The sequence below is a fragment of the Hippopotamus amphibius genome, chromosome 13 (assembly GCF_030028045.1).
Source record: "Hippopotamus amphibius kiboko isolate mHipAmp2 chromosome 13, mHipAmp2.hap2, whole genome shotgun sequence".
In the NCBI taxonomy this organism is placed as follows: Eukaryota; Metazoa; Chordata; class Mammalia; order Artiodactyla; family Hippopotamidae; genus Hippopotamus; species Hippopotamus amphibius.
The window spans coordinates 30,199,362-30,205,224 of NC_080198.1; positions in this window are offsets into that span (position 1 = coordinate 30,199,362).

The window sequence follows — 5,863 nt, forward strand, 5'->3', positions numbered from 1 at the left end:
ATTTTATTTTTGACGATTTTGAATGAACCTTCCCACCCCTTGATGTGCAGCGTTTCCCCTGGGGCGGAAATGGTCCAGACTGGGTTTGCTCCACCATGAGTTCGGACAGGTCGGTGACAGCTTCAAGCACCTGCTTAGGCAGCTAGAAAGGAGGTCAGTTTCAGAGGGGTTACTTTCAGGTGTGAAAGAATCCTTGGTTCTCAGCGTGAGGTGTAAGACCCACGGGGACAGAGAGAGACGCAGAGAACCCTGTCTTCACCTGCTGTTTGAATGAAAGCTGGAGAAAATCCAGGGCTGGAGAGGGAGAGGAAGCAGGAGATCTGAGAAAGCCTGGAAGGAACAGCCAGACTCAGAGGCTTTGGGGAAAACATCCTGGCTGTCTCCGTGGGGGTTCCCCCAGGAGCAGCCCCAAGATAAGGATTCAAGTGCAGGGCGTTTATTTGGGAAGTGATTCTAGAAAACACCATAGCGGGTAGGGATGTAAGAGAGCCAAGAAAGGGTGTGTTGTCAACTCAGCTACTGCTGTGGGTAAGTGGAATTTAATCCCATGGGGAACCCCTAGGAGTGGGTGTAGGACACGTACCTCAGAGATCTCAGTCAGAGGCGAGGGAGCTGGGCTCTGTACACACCAGCTCCTGGCGGCCACTGGTGTTGGGCTGATGTGAATTCCTGGGCCCTTCTAGTCTGTCCTACATGGGGAAGTGTGACCTTCCTGCCTTTGCAGAGAGTCCTTGGCTGAGAGATGTCAATACCAGCCTCTGGAGGCCACTGAATTGGTGAGGCCCAAGGGATATGGTGGTAAGACCCTGCCTGCGGTCTCCGAGAATGGCCGGGGGCAGGGGAGCAGACCAAATCCTGGGAGGGGACGTAGGAGCGGAAAGCACTGGTACTTAGGCCCCTGGAGTGTGCACCAGGGAGACTGCAAGCCTCATGGAGAAGACACCCAGGCCCCAGGCACAAAGGCTCTGAGCAGCGGAACAGCAGAAGCTGAAGTCCTGTGCACTCCGCTGGCGTGGGGCTCATAGTTACCAAGCTCTGGGGACAGGCAGGGCTTCAAATGGGGCCTGGGATAGAGAAGGACAGAGTGTGGGAACCCTCGAGAGGGGCCGTGGCAGGCTGAGACAGGGGCTGCAGGTTCACGGGGTCAAGGTCAATGATCATAGCCTGATAAGAAGGCTTTGAGCAGGCTTGGCTGAGGAAGTCAGAAGGCGGCGCCCAGCCAGCCACCCTGCTGATTCCATAGCGCCTCCTCCCCACGCACGGTAGCTCGCTCTCAGGGGAAGGCTTGCCGGCAGCCCCAGCTGACCACTTACACAGACACCCACATCCATATCGCACTTGGCCACAGTGCATACCACTGTCTCAGGGGCTTGTGGGCATTAAACATGATAAAATAGCCACATCACCAGAAGTCAAAGAAGAAATTACATATATATGATGTTTGGGAAAACATCTGGCCAGGTACCCGCTCCGGGGATGAAGGTGCAGGGAGTTTCCATTATTACCGTACACTACTTCTGTACTTTGGATTTTTTTCTTTAAAACAAACAAAAATGCCTTATAAAATTAGAAGAAAACCAAAAAAGACCGCTAAAGTGAGTTCTCAGCCAGGAACAGGGCTAGGCAGAGCTCTCAGCAGGGGGCCACTTTTTAAAAAGGTACTTTTCTAGAAGCTGCATTGCACAACACTTCAGAGAAGATTAAGAAAACGTCAACAGGATGAATTGGGGAAGGGTCTCCGGGAGACGGGGAGCTTGGAAGGGCAGCACAGCGAGAACGTTGGTGCCCCACCCCCATCCCCTCTCCCAGCTCACTCTACGTCTGGTCAGTCTGCATTCTTCTTTGGAGAACTGCCCTTGGGCTACTGGAACCTTCTTTGCTCCCAGGTGCAAAGAAGCGAGGCCAGGAAGTGCCGGAGGAGTCCACATCATCCCAGGACGGTTGGTGGCTAACGACTGCCTGGCTGGGAATGTGAGGGCCCAGCCTCTGGTCTCGGGGCAGGACAACCATGAGGCGTAATTTACACTCCAGAGTTCCCTGTGGGCTCACATGGAAGCTGGGACTTTGCCTGAAAGCGTCCCTTTGCTCAGTTGCTTCCACTTCCCCATCCTGCTCCCCCACTCCCTTACCTGTGTCCCCCAGGGGCCAGTCCAATCACCGGCACGAGATCCTATCCCAAAAGTCGGCTTCTGGGGGACCCGTCCTGGGAAAGGCAGTGGGCATGGCCAGCTGGATGGGGTGGGTGCAGGCCCGGACTGGGAGACAAGACCACCCTGGCTGCAGGATATGTCCGTAAACGTCACTTCCCCAGGCCACCCTGGGCCTCGCTGGGGCGGGCGTCGCAGAGTGGCAAACACCATCAGACCCTCAACATCATCTTCAGGGCACTGTGGCCACTGTAGGGACCCCCAGGTCAGTGTGAGACTGTGGCAGGACAGAGAGAAAAAACAGCTGTAGAGAGTTGAGTCTATGACATTGAGTCTCATTACCCGCTAAGAAGCAGTTTCCTCACTCGGCAAAAAGTTACTGCTCACCTGCTCTGTGTCAGGAGCTGCGTACTTACTGGGGATACCTCGGTGAAGGAAACCAGGCACGGTTCCTGCTCATAGTCTAGGAGGCACACAGATCAAGAGGCCATATGGCTTGATAAGGACTATGCTGGGGGAGGACTGCAGGATCAGGGAAGGCATCCTGGAGGAGGCAGTGCCCACGGTAAGCCTTGGCAACATGTCAGCGTTGACCAGGCAGAGGCCAGGGAGGAGCGTGCCAGGCGAGACAAGAGTATGAACGAGGCCTGGAAGCTGAAGAGGCCTGGAAGGAGCAGAGGGTGGACCCAAGGGCTGAGCTGGCGGGAGTGAGAGCCTGAAGGGCCTTATGGGCTGGCCAAAGGGTCTCAGGCTTGCCCAGGAGCCATGGGGACACACTGAGAGATGTAAACTGAGGTTGACATGATCAGATTTGCAGTTAAGTAATTCCTCCTGGCTGTTGTATGGAGAAGGGAGTGGAGGCAGGAAAGCCAGTGAAAAAGCTGCTGTATCATCCAGGGAGAGAGGGTGGTGGTCTGGCTAGGAGACAGGATAGAAAAGTGGGACCCATCTCAGGGATATTCAGGGAGTAAAATGGACAAGACTTGGGGACTGACTTTCTCATCATCGGGGTGGACAAGCCTTCAGGAATTTCTGCAAGGTACTCATGACCTCAAAATTTGGGGCTTATATTTCCCTACCCACTGCTCACCAACATGCCGCTGCTTTCTCCCAGGAGTGAGGATGGGGCCATGAAGGGAGGGCGGGGTGTATCTGTTTCCTAAGCCACAAGAGGTCTTTCCGGTAGCTGTAATTCTGGTCCTCACCAGTAGGTGGCAGCCCAAGATAGAAAGGGAAGGGTCGTAAGGTTTCCCTGCGTTCACCCAGTTCTTGGGAAAGGTGTTGTGTTTAATGGACTGGTTACCTGGGACTTACCATCAGGGAAGTGGCAGTGGACTTAACATCACTATTATTAGCAGCATCATAACAGCAGTACCTAACTTCTATGGAGAATTGTTGTGGTCCAAATATGCTCTGCACAGAGCTTTGCATGAATTATCTCATTGCATCCTTACAGCCCCTTAGAGTGGAGATCTTTGTTATTCCTTTTACACATGAGGAAAATGAGGCTCAGAGAGGTCAAGTGACTTGTCGAAAGTCACACAGCCAAGGAGCCTCAGAATAAAGATTGGAATCCCAGTCTATCTCCATCACTACAGGAAACAGACTCTTCTTCAGAAACACTTGCCCTAAAACTACTCTGAGGTTAACAGTGTTTCCTTTCCCCTCTACCCTCCTTCTTTTACTCCCCCTCCACTTCCTTCTCCTCCTGCATGCCTCTGAAGACATATGAAAATTGCTCAGAACTTCCGAGTCAATGGTCTCACCATCTACCATCATTCTTTGGGAGAGATGGAGAGGGGTGGGTTTGAGAGATTTGGAACTCCTCTTTTCAAAACCTTCCCACGTTTTGCAGGTCTTGCTTTTCTCCACAAGATTGTGGCTCAAGAAGGAGCAGGTGTTTATCCTCGTTTTGCAGATGAAGAAAGAGAAGCTGAGAGCTGAGCCCAGGCCACACAGTGACACCAGGCAAAGCTGGATCTGGAAAAGCTGGTCTTGACCCTTCACCAGCAACCATCATTCCATAAATCATCTGTGTCTGTATTCCAAGCATCTCCCCTGTGCCAGGGCCTGCGCCAGGCTCCGGAGCCACCACCTCCATTCCTCCTGACCATGGCATGGGGTCCAAAGGTCACATTTCAGACGCACATCCTGCCAGGAGCCGGGCTTCAGACCTTCAGCCAATCGAGGCCTCCAGTCAAGCAGGCTTTCAGTGTGGCTTATAAGCCGTATTTCAGCAGGACTCCAAGCAGATGGGGGAAAATTAATAAATGTGTAAAATTCCTTTCCTCTCTTCCCATCCCACCAAGAGCCAAACCAACGGATAATGATGGGATGACTGCCAAAGGAGTTTGATCTTCAGGGTTGACTTATGGCATTTTTACTGCTCTGGCTGACTGCCAGTTTAGTCACTGCTCTTTCCAATCTTGTGGACTCTCTCACTGCAGGAAATCAGAAGCTGTACCCCTGCCATGATTAGAACAGGGAGAAAAGGAACGGGGAGCAGCTGATGCAGGGGCCGGACCCAGGAGAAGCAGCAGAAGGAAGAAACCACACTTTTGCTTGGCGAGGGCGGTGAGGGGGTGCAAAGGTGTTGGGGAAAATACAGCAACAACAGTAACAACAGGATTGATCAGTGCCATGCAGGGAGCACGTGTGGTGAGTCAGGGCTGTATTCAGCACCCTACATACTTAGGCTCTTTCATCTAATCCTCCATCATTTATTTATCCACTCCACCAATATTTACCTAGTGACTGCAACATGCCAAGCACTATTCTAGACGCAGAGGGTAAAGTGATGAACGAGACAGACCAGGCCCCAGCCTTTGTGGAGCTGCCATTCAGGTGGGGAAGATGAACAACCAACACAGAAATAGTATCATTTCAGTTTCTGGCAAGTGCTATAGTAAATAATAAGCAGAAAGCCCGGGAGGCTACTTTGCACAGGGAGTCGAGAACAGCTTCTCTGAGGAGGTGATAATTGAGCCTGAAGGATGAAGAGGTAAGGTTCATGCAGAGATCAAAAAATGGAGTCAGGGGAGAGAGATGGGAAACATTCAGGCAGAGAAAGCAATTGCAAAGGTCCTGAGGTGAGGGAGAGATGGTACAACCAGGAACTGTCATGGAGAAGGGGGTGTGGGAAACAAGGTCCAAGAGAAAAGCAAGATGATAAACCAGACCTCGTGGACCAGGGGGGATTCCATTCTATGGGAAGAGTTGGATCTAGAACCCCTAACCCTTGACTCTTCATCACCAACTGCCATTTCATAAATCATGTGTGTCATGAATCATCACTGTGCCAGGCACTGTGCTGGAGGAAAGGGAAGGGGGCCAGGGTTTCCCCACCCACCCAGCTCTGGGGAAAGGGTGTTGTGCTTAATCAAACTAATTACCTGGGACTTGCCAGGGGGCAGTGGGTTAATCACCAGTATTATTAACAGCATAATAGCAGCATCTAAATTCTGTGCAGAATTGCTGTCATCTGAATCTTCTGCTCAGAGCTTTACGTGAATTATCTCATTTCATCCTCACAGCCCCAAGGGGTGGGGCCATTGTCATCCCGCTTTGGTCAAGAGGAAGATTTATAAAGCAGGGAATGACAGGACCTGATTTAAGCTTTAACAAGACGATGGCTTCAGCTGTACCCACCTTCCCTTACAGCCCTCAGAGCAGCCCTGTGTCCTGTGGTTATCTTACCCCACACACGCAGGTGATGA